General features: G+C 42.3%; 1 long non-coding RNA gene and 1 other non-coding gene across 3 annotated transcripts; both read right to left on the bottom strand.

Moving 5' to 3' along the window:
• Positions 1-3,037: 3,037 nt before the first annotated feature.
• On the bottom strand, positions 3,038-3,127 carry bantam (microRNA bantam). The gene has a single exon (NR_107264.1). It is a non-coding gene; the product is annotated as a microRNA bantam (primary transcript).
• Positions 3,111-16,125, bottom strand: LOC119629108 (uncharacterized). Of its 2 annotated transcripts, none has more exons than XR_005245194.2 (3): positions 15,222-16,125; positions 12,752-12,845; positions 3,111-3,482 (listed from the first exon to the last, which is right to left on the bottom strand). It is a non-coding gene; the product is annotated as an uncharacterized LOC119629108 (long non-coding RNA). The 2 variants fall into 2 exon arrangements; XR_005245189.2 differs by having other exon boundaries at positions 15,679-16,092.
• Between the last annotated feature and the right edge of the window lie 779 nt (positions 16,126-16,904).

The raw sequence follows: 16,904 nt of genomic DNA on the forward strand, positions 1-16,904 counted from the left end.
TGAATGGTATACCAATACTTTGTTCTCCAGCTGTTTTGAAAAACGGTTGATACCATTTTACTTTACCAGGACAAGGTGTCAGCATATTCAGCCAGGTAAACCAAATTTGGAGATCTCCTGAAGTCGGATTGTTGACTTATCTGCCATATAGGCCGGATCTCTTAAGAGCTTTGTAGGGAGTCCCTAAAAGTGGATCCATCGTATTTAACAGCTTCGCTTGTGAAGGGAATTATTTTGAAAAATAATAAAAAGACTTAGCAGATAATCTTTCGTTTATTAACATTGTAAATGTATATTCCTTGTGTTTCATATCTACAGTTTAATTACACTATCTCGTTTATATATCTTCGATGTATAGAAGTTTATTTTGTGTAAACAGGAACGAAAGACCGTTAAAGGTGAACTATTTTCAAAGGTGGTAGGACCTCTTGCGAGTCCGCACGGGTAGGTACCACCACCCCGCCTATTTCCGTGAAGCAGTAATGCGTTTCGGTTCGAAGGGTGGGGTAGCCGTTGTGACTATACTGAGACCTTAGAACTTATATCTCATGGTGGGTGGCGCATTTACGTTGTAGATGTCTATGGGCTCCAGTAACCACTTAACACCAGGTGGGCTGTGAGCTCGTCTACCCATCTAAAAAAAAATAGGTAGGTACCTACTAATGCAATCCGAGTTCACTTTGACAAGTCAAACTAGCTGTCAATTTGTCACAGACCGAAGGGCTCATTCCATTTTACACTTTAATCTTTTTAATATTTAACATCGCTTCTTTTTTAATTGGTTAGGATACAATTTGATAGTCTTGCCCACAATTTACAAGTATTGGAGAAGTTTCCGAAAACGAAGAAAAGTGGTAAATCTGGTGAATTCTGAAAAAATCAAAGTAAAAAATAGCGGTCCAAATATTACATTCACCTAATATTCATATGCTAATTTAAGACGATAAAAATCAACTAGTATCCATGATCATAAGCGAATGCGACAGAAAAGTATATTTATATCCTAATCAGAGCACATTATTACTGGTGGTAGGACCTCTTGTGAGTCCGCAAAAACTAAATTTGACAATTACATCATGTACAGTTAACATAGATAGCATAATAAGTATTATGACTTAAATTATTTAAAGATAGTTTATTATTAGAGACAGGTAAGTTAGCTAGTATTAAAGATCATAGGCATTTTCTTCATCATTTCATTTCATTTTATAGATAAATTACCGCCTTTCGCTATTGCTGATATTATATGACTTAGGCTAGCTATGGTACAATTTCATTCCTTATTACTTTTCTTATAACTTTCCTGTTTAATTGTGACAGTATATTTTGTTAACCAGCGTGATTGTGCACGGCCATCAATTTTATGATGCCTAATGATCTTAAATATATAATGTATTAATATGTTTGCATTAATTTGGTATTGAAAGGTAGAACGGTAGTCCGGTTAAGTATTAAGTGTATTATATCTATGGTTCAGCAATAGATATTATTTTGATTGTGTGTCTCGATACATATAAAGCGGCGGCATTCACATTATTTCCCGATTCCCGTTTCTTAGTTGTTACCAGATGAGCTATTGTCGTCTACCTATATACGCAATCAAAAAATTAAAAATAATAAAACACAATTACGCAACGTACAAATTTAACACGTTTTGCATTTTATACAATGAACATCTAATTAAAAATTTAATAAAAGTCTTTATTATTGTTAAATCTTTTTGTTTCGTTTTCTGGTAAATTTCGACATTTTCGTTTAACATAAAATAAAATAATATAATCTTATTGTTATTATTACAAGCCGTACGCCATATTGGCCTTAAATTGTTAAATTGTTTACCGTAATTTTAATAATTTATTGAAGTGTGCGTAATCAAAATTTTTACACCATTGCACGTTTTACCAACGGAGTTAGACGAGGTTGTGGTCTACTTGATGGGAAGTGATCATGGTGAATCCTGAAGTACCATGGACACTTCTAAAAGTTGTAGGTCAAGACTGGTGGTAGGACCCTTTGTGAGTCCGTACGAGTAGCTACCACCACCCTGCCTATTTCTGCCGTGAAGCAGTAATGCGTTTCGGTTTGAAGGGTGGGGCAGCCGTTGTAACTATAGTGACACCTCAGAACTTATATCTCAAGGTGTGTGGCGCATTTACGTTGTAGATGTCTATGGGCTCCAGTAACCACTTAACACCAGGTGGGCTGTGAGCTTGTCCACACATCTAAGATATAAAAAAAAAAGACAAACCGTGTGCCGATTCATCCCAGAGCTACTTTACATACCTATAGAAACTATCGTTGTCATTGTCTCCAGTCATTGATAATATTACACTGTCCTGATTTAACATTTCACAGTAGGTGGTACATTAAACAAAAAACCGAAGCAAAAAATAACAAATATGCTTAGTAAACACGTAACATTACATAGCTACTCATACTAGAGGTCCCGCAGTAGTCGAAATTCGACTATAATTAATTGGAATTGTAAGTTTGTACACTATTATGATTGTATTTTTATACTTCTATAATCACAAATTTCGCCAAGACTACACTATAAAAAATATTAACAAAGACAAACAATATTTAATCTCAATTTGACAACAGACGTCAAGAACAAAAGTTTGACAATAAATAGTATGCATGCGTGTGTGCGTCAAATACATGGTATGTAGTGTAGTGTGTGTAATGTTTTCTTTATTGATTTAATGTATCTTTTATGCATTATTTAAAAAAAAAATTAGCATTGTGCACTTCTTCTCGATATTCTCTATAAGTGTGGAAAATTTCATACTCCTTCGTCCGCGCAATTTTCGTAAAAAGGGATACAAAGTTTTTGCTTCACGTATATAGAAGATTGCATTATGTTGCAGATTGTTTTGTTTTAAAAATACAAGTACGTAACATTATGTAGATACATAGATAGATACACGTTTAAGCACTTTTTGAACTGGACGAGCAAATTTCGATTCTGTGTTTTTTTTTCGAATATCCTCATTTTCATTCTTCAGTTGTTTGTAGTCCGTCGAAGTAACCGTTGTACCAGGAACAAAATTAGCTTTCACAATGATCTCAGAATACAAAACAATCTGTCAAATCATTATGAAAACCAGTTTCGTAGTTCCTTTTATGGTGTCCGTATTTTCGATCTTGCTCGGTTATCTTGCGTTTTTCTTCAATTAAACCTACGTTTATTTATAAATTAGACTCAAAAAAATTAAACACAATAAATACGATAGCCGATACAAACACTAAATAAAATCATATAATGGTAGCGAAACAACGAAGCGCCTCATGAATGCGTGTGTTAATTACAATGGAATCGCAAGAATTTCGTGGTTAACCATGAATGGTACTGTCATCGCTCTATTGAGTGAAGTAAGTGCCTGGAAGGGGCACGCGGAACGCCGGGACGCTCCCATTAGACGCATCATCGCCATACCATATGACGTAATGCTGACTCACACCTTTCCTTCACACAGCATCTGTAACACACAACAATGTCTGTTAGTTGTAATCATAAGTAATTGTATATTATAGAATAGAACCTTAAATTTTTTATTAGTTTTCAATTCCAATAATCACTTCTGACTGAACGATTGACACGCAACAGATTTGGTGTTAGATTGTGGTTTCAATTAATGAGTCCATTAAAAATATTTAGAAGTTTTAGTAGAATAATTGACATCACAAATTTCGAAGAGATGCAACGTGTGTTATAAAATTACGTGGTATAATGAATGCACTGAATTGTTATAGCAGTCAGTTTTAGGGGAAACTGAAGCTTTTGTTTTTTAGATTATTGAAATAAGGGTCTTAAGCTGGGATTAGCTACCCATGGCAGAGGTGACGAGGTGGATAATTTCCTCCAATTAAAATTAAATTTAATTGTGAGTGGTTTGATGTCATTGAGTTTCCTGACGCAGAAGGCAACTTCAACAATAAGGCAGGCGGGCCCCGAAGTTCGGTATAGCGACGCAGGCTGCCCACACCGCAAGTCACAACTAATTAGGCAAGGCAGAGAGAGCGCCGCGACTGGTGCCCACAAATGGTATGCAGAGAGCGCCTTCGACCTTGTTGGAACGGCTGCGCGGGAGTCATGGCAATGTTACTCTTATACTGTCTGACTTAAACTCCGTTTTTTACCGCAGCTTTATTGAGTAAAAAAAAAAACTAAATTATCAGTAGATATTCGTATCGTTCTGGAACGAACTTTGAAAAGATCCCCACTAAAGAGGTATTCATTAAAAAGGTTTTGCGTATTTATATCGGTAGTGTACGTGTGCTGCGTTGAGGGCGCAGGTGCACGACGAAGTTGACGTCACGTCCGGCTGTGGCGGAGCTCAATGGGCGCGCACTATGTGGGCCACACGTGTCACAGCCGTCCCGCGCCCCGCCGCCTCGCCCGCACCCATGTACGCTGCTCTAATTGCTGACAACTATGGGAAATAGCGCAAATGTGTTACTTTTTATCGTTGAACGTGTTTACATTTGTGATAATAACGAATGTAACGTCTTACAAAAGTTTTATCGGAGTCGACGGAGAAATACGATCTCGATTTTGTATACGCGTGTGTGTGTGTGTCGAGAGGCACGTTATAGACAATGAACCGAGCGAGCGACCGTCTCGAGTCGGTGAGCGTCGACGATGCGGTCCGCAACGAAATGAGTACCAAAGGAACGGAAGTAATTCGCTCGAATACTCTGACAGAATTGGATCGTGTGAATAATAAACATTAAGTCAGCAGTGTACAGTGTCGCATGTAGTCGCCCGTGTGGGACGCTAGGCGCGGTTACGTCATGCGGCGGAGCGGCTGCGGCCGGGCGGCGGATGTCGCGGACTGCGGACAATGGGCTTAAAAATGGAATTTAGCACGGCACTAGTATGTAGGGCGGCTAACGCTTCGACTATCGATAGTGACCCCGCTATCACTGCCACTATACAAAACTATGTTAAATTTTTAATGTGCTGTATATTATTTAATGACGAAATTCAATAAAATCGTGATTTTTTACACACAAAAAAAAAACGATAAATTCCGATTGAATGTTCCACCCTAATTTTCTTAATTAACAGTGCTCCAGGATTCTACAATCAAATAGAATATTATACATACATACAATTCTTACTTGTCTCATTTTACTGTACCTATGCATCTGAAAAAAACATAAAGATTTAACATTAAAAAAATATAACGCTTCAAGATATTGTTGAAATAAAAATTGTTTTCATAGCATCATTACGGTAACAATTCTTTCAGTTTTATTAACGATATTTTATTAAAGAACTACGAAATATTAGTTGTAGAGATGTAGCTAGTGTTTAAGTAGAAATAGCAAGTATAAAGAGAGCAACGGATAATAGTCTATCGGTACGTAGCCGCGTCGCGCCGGTAGGGAGCACATTCCGCGGTTCTAACGGTAAGTTAATTCGCGGAGCAGAAAGCGGTGTGGTGTTGTGCGCGGCGTGAATGGCCGCAAGATGCAGCGGAGGCTGCAGCGGGCCGCCCCCGCCCCCCGCGCGCACATTCCGCGCCGCGCAACCTCCGCCGCCGCATTCCATTCATAGCATAGCGCCGCGCGGTAAACAGCACAGCTCCTCGGGCGGCCGCCGCCCTCGCCTTCCCGGAATGGTAAAACGAGCGCGCTTTTTCAAATTTTAGAGCGTTACGCCACATTTCTTCGTGAACGTCACCGCGGTCGGTCGGTGTGAATTCCGCCGGACGTTGACCCCGCCGCCACTGCTTTCTCCGACTCGCTGTTTGCTATTGGAACGAATCTATTAATTGGAGAAACTCAGTTCACACATGAGCGTGGAAAGTAGACCGATGAGCTTTAGCTATTCGAATCATGAAGAGAGGTATTACGAATTAGAATGCCCTTAGCAATGTTCCGAAGTGTTATCTCGCGTGCACTTCTCTAACGCACCTATAACGGAACCGACAAGACTCGAATCACAAGGCATTTAAGTAGATATGAATAAATTCTTATATAGGACGATCGGAAATCTTAACCTACGGATTGACTATTTTAAATCGCGAAGCGAACCTTATACGGAGGGCGCTCAGCCGAATGCCGGAGGCTGTGCAACTCTTCTCCGCCGCCCGCGCCGGAGAAATGTCACCAAACAGCATTCCGAAATATTTGAAACGACCTTTATGGCGCGAAAGAAAGTGTGAGGGGCGAGGGGAGAGCGGGGCCGCGCGACCGTGGGACAGCGGCGCGCGCGCCAGTCGCACGGCGTCCCCCGCCCGCCGCCCGCATTCCAGCGCGCCTCCCTACGAACTCAGCCGCGACTCGACTCAAGCTGTGCCCGTCTTCGTGCGCCCAGCCTCCGCTCTGCTCCTCCCGCTCGCGAGCTACTCAATAACGCTTACGACACTAACATTACGTCGATCCATCGATATTATTATACGGACTGCTTTTATCCATTCAATAACATACTCTTTTTCAACTTAATGCCTTAGACCTACATTCGTATTAGTCGTGTGATCGCACACAATGCACACGTATGTAGATAATTAGGTGCGATAAATTTCGCGATTCGTCAAAGAAAGAAATTATTTATATAAAATTTATTATGTGTTTTTTTATCTGATTTGATATCGATTTTGTCGGCGGATAAGTCGAGGTATCATTGAAGTTTAGATATGCGAACAAAAGATTTCAACGCTCGTTGTATGTTGTTATGTCTTGGAAGTGAATGAGGTCGGAAGTTTCGCATAAGACGAAGGCAGATGAGGCGCGGGTGCGGGATGAGACACGCGCTGCGGGAACAGAGAGCGGAGGCGTGCGGTGTCGCAAATAGGCCGTGACGCGGGCGGGCGCTGCACTTTCGCGCGGTCATGTGCCCGGCGCCGCGGCCAGACGCTCGTAATCGTTCCTCTATTTAAAAACGTGGTCGCCGACTGTGGGTGGGGAATGTGTCGTGACAACACACAGACGACAACGACCGCGCGCAGCGGAAGCGACACACTTCCAGCCCGGAAACGTGCGCCTGTGCCTTAAGGGACCGCCGCCGCTCGCTATTTTTAAACGAACCAGGACGCATGTTACCGTTCGTGGGGGAGCGTGACGTCATCAACTTATTTCCGAACGTACATTACGAACGATGATAATCGGGAAACGGACGTATCTTGTGCGAGATCTGTTCGGAAAGTGAAGGGGGGACCGTAGTTAAGTCGCGGTCCGTTCCAGAGAAGCACACCTCGCTTATTAACGAATTAGTCGGTGAAGAAAGGGCAAGGGCCCACCGGAGATAGGGTCAATAAATGCGCGCCTTCGTAACTCGTAATTAATAACGAAGCCGCGATAAAATCTTCAGAGCAATTACCGAAATACAGCAGGTGCGCACGCAGCTCGAACCTTCTGAAACTAATTACACCTTGTGTATTCAATTATTACTTGCGCGCCTTAATAAATATTCAACTCGTTCTGGCAAAACACATATTTGGGTCGTCTTTATTCAAACATCATAATAGCACAATTTGAAGACGTTGCCCGCTAATTTGAAACACTAAAAATGATTTTACATTCGATGATCCCAAACTAGGATTTTCTAGTAGGTAGGTATGTTTTTTCTTGACTTATCAATTTCAAAATTTCAAGTATCGAAAAATAATCGATATTTTTTCAGAACAAACTAATATTTATGTTCTTTCCCACTGTACATTATTTCAAATAATTAATCTATGATTTATTGAAATGAATGTCTTGTTGATTGTTATTTTTATTTAGTTATGCTAAAAGATTGAGATAGATTAGTCTAATCTTTAAAGTATACATCCAATTTTTAGAGGGCCAATATTCTCTTCCGCACTGTTGCATCGATATTTTTATTGAAAATATCAAAATCGATATTAGCGAAATATATCAACACTTTTTGGAACTTCTGACATCCCAAACCGGTATGGTTCCCGGAAACACGTAAGGGACGCGAAAACAAACACTCCGACATCGAGTACCAAATAAGTATCATAAGCGAATATATTGTCTTATTGTACCCACAGTATTCCGACAGTATACAGACTCCGATCGGCAATCGGAATCGGGTCCTGGGCTAAGAACGTCACCAACAACTGAACCAACAAGGCGTCCTTAATCGTTAATCGTATGCCTTTACACCGGGAAGTGTCGCGAATGGCGACGGTTTAATATGTGTCGCGTATGGTCCGGAGCGGCGACGACAAGACTTGTTCAGAGCTAATAGCCCCTACGTGCGTTAAGCGGCGCGTCTCGCATTTTAATAAACCCTAATTAAGTCGAACGATTTACATTTTTAAACTGTTTATCACGACCGCGCATTCGATGTAAATATGACATGTTTCGGTGATGTCGAATGTGCGCTCGGTCGTGGTCGGCGTTGCAGTCCGGTGCAATGCGCTACGAGCCCGCTACGGCACCGCTACGAAATCGAGATCATTAAAACACACACACACGGACACGCAGACGCACACGTACAAACGCGCAGATTAAATCTCAACTTCATTAAAATACTTTCGATGAGAATTCCGTTACCCGCCCGCCCCGCTCTGTTCTTCCGCTATACGCATCGAATCGCTTGTCGACTTCAGAATCGAGAGAACCCGACGCGAAACGTTGCGCAACAATAAAGCAACAGACGCAGAACACAAACATTAATAAACGAGACGTTTGCAATATTATCTTTATCCATAAAGAAAAATGTGCACAAACATAATACTTTCACAACACATGCATAATATGTTGCAGACATTTCACATTCTCGACGATATTGCGTATGAATTTTATTTACACAAAATACGAATGCCGGCGATCAAATAACCGGACTCGGTGTCGTTTGTAAGAATTTACATTGAGCATGCTCTTTATTTTGTTACAATTAGTGCAAGTTTCGTAATTTTTAGAGACGAAGAATGCATTATGTTAGTAAAAGTTCGATCGTAAAATTTCACCTGACGCTAGTGAGTGATTCAACCGATCTTGAATTTCTTTAAAGGCAAGCAGTAATGTTGTCCCATTTTCTAACTTAAACCCACTAATAATAGGATAGGTCTTTAATTGTGATTTCAAGATTTTGAATAGACGTATGCATGAGCTAAAATAAATGCAGGCATGCGTTCTGTGATAAGGGCCAAAAGGTAACAGATAAAGGTGCTGTGTGTTAGTGGTGCGGGCGAGGACGCGCAGGGTGCCCTGTATGCTTAGTGCGAGTTTTTTAACGTTCTCGATAGCGTAAAAGTTAACTCAAATTTGTATGGAGTTGGAACGTTTACCAACGTTTGGGCTAGGGGCGTTGTTCTAACTGCATATGCCTGCAGATTTGAGTTAACTTTTACGCTATCGAGAACGTTAAAAACCTCGCACTAAGCACACTGTTCGCAGACGCGGCGCGGTGCGGCGGCGGTGGCGCCGAGCCGCGACATGTATTATTCAAGCGAGCGAGGCCGCGACCCGCACCGCCCCCCAAATTCTGTTAGCGCCGCGTCTCGCACATTTGTGTCTAATTACCAGCCATCGTGACCGACTTACCGCCACTATTGTTTTCATTATCTGTACAAACTTACTCTTGTATTGTTCGATTTTAAAGATAAACTGCATCGTATATATAGTATAGGCGTTTCCGAATTTTTACATTGTCTACGAGCGATCAGATATGCGTGATTCGAAAAAAGCGAAACGAAAATGAAGTAGGCCGATTAAATGTTTGCTGTCATTCGAAATATGACGTGTTTGAGTGCTTACAGAGTGATGAGAGCGATTAGTGCGACGTGTCCCAGTTGCGAGAGTGCAGGGAGGCGGCGACGGACGACGGTAGGTTCGATGTTACCGAATAGTTCATTGTGTGCGAGCCGCCGCCGCCGCCGCCGCCGCCGCCCGTAAAGGGGTCAAGGCCTCAGTGGCGCCTACCTGACGTCCAGCACGCTCTCGTGACCTACTATCCGCGATGTCCCACCATTAAATAGCACAGAAGCGGCGTCCGCGGCGATATTACAAACCGGGTTTCGCGGGCAGGACGTGAAGAACAAATAAAAGATTCGTATTGTACAAACAAATATTCCGGACATGAATTAATCATTAAAGCGTTCGGGATACGCGGGCGACCTCCATGAATATCGGTCAAGCTGATGTTTCAACGCGCGGAAGTTGGTATGTAAATATTTCAATGAAATACGTGTGTATGTACACGCGTGATAGTCCCTGAAAATTCGTATTTGTAAACGCGCTTCGAGCGAGATGTGAGGCTCGGTTTAGGTGCGAAGGTTAATGACCGATAAGGTTCGCGCTAGGCCAGCTTCACATTTTCACTCACCTCTGGCACTATCACTGAGCGACCTATCAACAGAAATTAGTGTCGAAGCGTATGGGGGCGTTTGGTCGACGCCGCCGCGGCCGACGCCCGAGTAAGTAGGTCCGCCGGTAGCTCGGCGACGTGCGATAACACTCGATGGATACAGTGCTTTGTTTGGTCGTACGCTGTACAGTGTACACTCGACGCATGTACGTACCTACGCGCTATAATAATACACTTTTTTTTTGTATTGTAAACAAGTTACCTGTTATAGATGTACGAGGCGCGACTCTCGCCGAAACCACGTGGTTACCGCGACTAGATCAGCTAATACTGTTCACCTATTTCCAACTAAAAATCTACATACAATTCGAACCTGGGAAAGATTGTGTACGTTATTTTTTTTTGTTTTTTTTTTTTTTGTATTAATCTATTTAAGTAGATCACTTGTGTTTATTATAATTTTAAAACAAAAAATGTAGGTAGTTAGAAAATATACGTGCGATTACTTTTGTTAGATTATTTCCTGTTGCGTCTGCAGGCGTGTGTTAGGCTGATCACACACTAGAAAGGAAAGCGGGGAAGGAAGGCGGCCGCTACTTGCTCCTTATCGCACTATTGTTCGCGACAGATTTATAACTTCCCTTCGCCCTCAATAAGGGCTCGTGAACCTTGCATACTCCAAAATAACTGAAAAATATTTCCTAGTATTGTAATGACCTCAATGGATTTAACAGTTATTTTCAATAATAGGTATATCCACACAGATAGAAGAAGACAAAAAAGTTGGGTACAATATTTTCGTTTCTTTTTTGTGAACTGATTTTCTTTATCTTGTTTTATTTTGTAGGTACTGACAAGCTTTAGTGCTATCATTATTGTTTTGGATTTAGTCATATTTTTTTTCCAAGACGTATCTAATGAAAACTAAAACGAGGGCGACAAGTTGGGATAAAAATTATTATTATTATTATTTTATTGCCTTTGTAGGCAGACGAGCGTATGGCCCACGTGATGGTAAGTGGTTACCGTCGCCCATGGACTTCAGCAATGCCAGGAGCAGAGCCAAGCCGCTGCCTACTGCAAACATTCAATTTTGAACAGACTACAAATTAAAAAGTATTGTGTGAAATTATTGGGGAGTATGGTAATTCCGAAAGCCGGGAAAATAAAGATAAAGTATTTTTTTATGGGCACACGAGCAGACGGCCCATCTGGAATTAATGCTTTTCGGAGCCCCTAGGCACCGCCACCAAGCCCCAGACATCATTAGATTGAAGTCTCAGTTGAATTGTGTATCGGCTATGCTTAATACTATTTACTACCTAATAATATGAGTGCATGACGGCAGAAATTGACAGCAATAAGTACATTAACACAAACAGAAAATCTATGCCCACTGAGTTTCTCGTCGTATCTTCTCAGTGGGTCGCGTTTCCGATCCGGTGGTAGATTCTGCGAAGCACTGCTCTTGCTAGGGCCAGTGTTAGCAACACTCTCGGTTTCTCGGTTTGAGCCCCGTGAGCTCGCCTACACGTCAAGAAGAAGCTGATATAGCCTCTCAAGTCGAACTCGTTTGAAGTCGTCGTGGCCTAAAGGATAAGACGTCCGGTGCATTCGTTGTTGCGATGCACCGGTGTTCGAATCCCGCAGGCGGGTACCAATTTTTCGAATGAAATACGTACTTAACAAGTGTTCACGATTGACTTCCACGGTGAAGGAATAACATCGTGTAATAAAAATCAAACCCGCAAAATTATAATTTGCGTAATCACTGGTGGTAGGACCTATTGTGTGAGTCCGCACGGGTAGGTACCACCGCCCTGCCTATTTCTGCCGTGAAGCAGTAATGCGTTTCGGTTTGAAGGGTGGGGTAGCCGTTGTAACTATACTGAGACCTTAGAACTTATATCTCAAGGTGGGTGGCGCATTTACGTTGTAGATGTCTATGGGATCCAGTAACCACTTAACACCAGGTGGGCTGTGAGCTCGTCCACCCATCTAAGCAATAAAAAAAGGCTATCAGCATAGGAAAAAAAAACTATATAATATGCATATGTATATACACAAAAAAGTTCGAGCTTTAGTTTCATAAATAAAATCTTTTTGGCGAGTTAATTTATATTCGCACATCTAAAAGAAAAAAAAAACAAGAGAAAAGAAAAGAGAACACGTTGTATATAAAACGAATCGAAATCACGAAATGTCAGGCATTACGGTCGAATTTCAAACGCTTAGCGAACACTTGCTGAGCTAAGCGCAATTGCTTGTATTTTTGTTAATTGTGAACCCGCATTCTAAAGCAAAGCCGACCGGCGGACCGCGAAAGTTCATGGACCCGGCGCCTCTGCTCATTTTAATCCTATTAGATTGCGTGCAGCGCGGACACAATACCTAAAACATAACTTAATTCTATTGGTCTATACACTCATTGAGACCGGAAACATCTGTATGAGACTTGAGTGATATTTGGATCATACGTACCTAGGTGATGATGATTACGAGTTTGGGTTAAGCGGCTATCGACTCCGTTGATGTACCAGGCGATTATGTTACAGATTGCTCGGCCCCAAACAACCTGGAAAGGTAAACACGTAAAACTTTAATCTTTAATGTTTGCAAAACAAAACAAATATTAAGAACAATTAGCTATATTTATTTCTTATTGAAAAATTAGGTCTCTATTTCCCAGCGGCGGCTCACACAGTCTGTGAGAATTATCGTTTGGCTCCGTTCCGACGCCGCTAATGTTCCGTCGATTCACGGGCCTTTGTTTGTGAAAAAATATTGTGTTTAGCTAATTACGGAGTCCACGTTATTTATTATATTTTATTGTATTATATTATTATGCTGAAGTCTTAGCAGTTAATTAAGTTCATGAACGTGCGAGAGATTTTTGCGGAGGTTTTTAGCTAGCTACAATAGTTTTTAGGTTTTAAATTCGAGTAAAGCAATATTTAGTGAAAGTAAAAAAAAAACTATAACTATAAAGTTATTATTTGTAGTCATTACAGATTTGAAAGAAAAAAAACACAAAACAAAAACTTGATAAAACATTAATTTTTATTAGATCTCAGAAACTTTGACATTAACTGTTTCATATTGAATTTTTGTTTAATTATAAATTCGAATGTTAAGTCTACAATATAAAAAAAAATACTTCTCATAGATAATTACTGTGTCCATGTTTTATTAGCTTGTTAATTTACATAACTGTGATGGGTTGTTAATAAGCGGGAATTGTATCTTTGAATAGGCTTGAAAGGTGCGGTATGCGACATAACGGTGCGCGGCGTCTGGGCTCCTTGAGGCCTGCCGCGCTCATCTCCAGACAAGATTCGTTCTTCACGAGAAACCCAATAAGCCATTTCCGTGAAATTCTCACAGGAGAAACGCTCCCTTTTAAAGAAAAGAAAAAAAAAGAATACCAAAACTGGACAAAAAAGCCGTGAATAAGGCGGGAGCGCGAAACAAGAACGGCTCCGATTCTGAGAAGGTTCGGCGCCGGTACAGTCTTTATATTCTTTATAATGATCGTTTTTTTTTTAAAGCGACCCTTAATGGCTTATAGAGAGCTACGGAATTGTGGTCGAAGCGGTGTGCACCTCATTACTCGGTGTGAACTGACGCGCTCCAACGGAAATCGGTAATCGCCACAAAACATTCTGACGCGAAACACCGACAAATTTAAAATAAGTTACACGATCGAGAGCCGCAATAACGTCTTCAACAAACCGGCGTCAATATTGTAGCGTTATAGCGGAACAAGTAGGTAATGTATAAACGTGCACGGAGCGTATCCTTAGCTGAGAGGAAGCAAGCCAAAGGAAATGCTTATGAAATGTGCGCCCACGCCGAGTGTCCCGGCCGCCGGAAGCGGAGGCGCACCACGCACGCTTCGGCGACAGTAGGCGGCGGGAGCGGGACTGAGACGCTTTTGATGTGTTTTTTGATCTGACGAGATGTTGTAATGTAGCGTGACAGCGACAATTACAAGATAAAACAAGAGCAAAGGTTAAAGGAGCGAAGGGCGTGTGATGCGTATGCGAGCGGCTACGTCACCGAGAGATGCTGTGAGTCAGCCGTGGACGAGGGCACACGTGTCACTGACGTCACGAACACCTGACTCATCACGTACTCTGACAGATATCTGGCCGGGAAATACTCTTACACCTATACTCTCACTAACTTGCAACAGATTCGATTGAACGGATAACCAATGTATTATACTGCAAACAAACTGAATATCGTCTAGAAAAATAATAATATATTTTTTGTAATAGACAAATTTACTAAACAATTGTATACATAAATTTGAAGGATCACTTGATGAAGATTTTGGGCTTTAATTATAAAGAAACCGTTTTTTTACAGTACAAGCGAAATAGTTGGAATGAATGTCGCGGTAGCGCGGGTTGGAATGCGAGTAAATGTGGTAAATAAGCGAAATGAGGGTAGGGCAGAGTTTGTGTCGGCCGGAGGGCAATGAACGGGCGGGGGGTGAGGCGCGGGACGTCGCACGTCACGCTCCGGGACGCACGTCCTGTCGGCGACCACACTAACTACTCTATTGTTTCAGTTAACAACCTTTCTATGCCCAGCACACGCACTGTGTCCACACTCACGCCCACACTCCCTTAACTACTCTCTTCATTACAATAAATCTTCATCTACCTACCATAATGTCAATAGAAAGCGACACCTACTTGGTATTGACGAATATTTTAAATTTCAATGTAATTTAGAAAAGTAATAAAAACTTTTAAATTATTTTTTTTCTAACAGACATTGTATATAATATTTATATCTTTTATTATAATAATTTTCTAATAATTTAAAACTGATAATCGACATTTACTACGAATGGCTTTTTATTTAAAATTATTTAAAACACGAACATACAGTGTATTGAGCGAGAGAATTGTGAAATTCAATAAAAATATTTAATTCTTACGCCACAGCAAGTGACACTCCATTGAAACAGAAGGCAATCACTAAAATCACTAAGTTTGCACTGATGTTACACCGTTAAATTATCGCATAGCGTTTGGACGGACACTTGTTTCCCGCACATCGCACGAATCCGGCCTCAACTAGCGGCTCACTAAACAATGTGATAATATAAAAGAAGTCAGAGGTTACGATGTTATCGAAGGAGACATGAATATTCGAAGACGCGAGGGTCACGAGTGAACGGTCGGCATAGCACCGCGGCTCGGCGTGAATGGAACGACCGACATTTTATGAATCGAGAGCCGTCGCCCATTGAACCTCGGCGGAGGGAGCGCGCGCGCACCACCAGCGCCGCAGGGCCCTCAGCTCGGGCCCGCTGTCCGTGCCGGTTCCGGCCCTGGCGGAAGTGACGTTCCCATCGAACATGGCCGCTTGCGCGCAGGAAGTGCGCAGCTTACCTATCGGGACGTCTCCGGTAAAGGTGCGGCACAGTGCGCGAGCCCGCATGCGCCGATACCGATATCCGCAAAAGTGCGCGCGATCACCACCTTGCGAATAAATTATTCGCGCTGTTATCTAAAAATATTCCGTGCGCGACGGAGTGCCGTCGCGGCCCGCAGCCCGAGTCGACACGGAGTTGCACACGCGAACCGCTTCCCCGCCGCGGGGAGACTGATGAGGGCAGGCCGCGCCGGCGCCGGCGGAGGCTCCGACGCACGCGCACACCGCCGGCCGTCCCTTTCGGGCCGCGCCGCACCGCACCGGAGCGAGCGGGACCACGACACCTCATTATCACAGCGCCGACTCGTGAACACCAATAGATTGAGGAGTAGGGACAAAATATTCGACCTTCACTTTACGACGCACACGAGCGCGGCGGCGGCCCTCGTCGCGATGAGTCCCACACATGCACGTCGAGGCTCGCGAATCGCTCGACACAGCTCACCCGCGCGCTCTGCTACATTTGACAATTTTTCCAGAAAACTGACATGCACCGTCACCGTGGACGAGGCGCGTCCGCCTGCCACGTGGCCCCTCGCGAGGACATCCATCCACTTCTCGTTGCGATTTTTTGCTATCTAACAGCACGACAAGTATCCGACACCCGATCCCGCACGAACGCACAATATTCGACAGCGGATCACAATCACCGGACCAAAATTAAGTTAAGCGATAACGTTTACATGTACGTTATCAATTATTATGAATTCAGGTTAACTAAATATATCACATTCGTTCGGAATGTGAAAGCTAAATACATTCTAAACGAGAGACCGTAATGAAGAGTCTTCAGCGGGTCGCGTCTCTATTGAACGAGCCGTCAATCAGCCCGATGCTTGAGGTGGTCGGCGTGTCGTTTCAAATTTCTCGGAAGGCCGGTCAATATGTCGTTTTACTAACAGAAAGAACCGATCTACGGTTCTAAAATTCTCAATTTTATTCTTATCACAAGGGTTCGTCCGAAAAGAAAATCTTCAGGCACACTTAGAAACAAATCATCCTTTTTATTTATTGTCTTTTTCCATATATATTTTTTTAATTCTCCTTAACCATTTATACAACATAAAAACACATCCGAGAATGCAATGAAACAAAACCGTTTCAATATTCATCATAGTTTACGCCTACAGAAATTCAGAAACGCGGATGCAAAGGATCTGTTTAACATTTGACTTACACAATT

The sequence above is a fragment of the Bombyx mori genome, chromosome 11, assembly GCF_030269925.1.
Source record: "Bombyx mori chromosome 11, ASM3026992v2".
In the NCBI taxonomy this organism is placed as follows: Eukaryota; Metazoa; Arthropoda; class Insecta; order Lepidoptera; family Bombycidae; genus Bombyx; species Bombyx mori.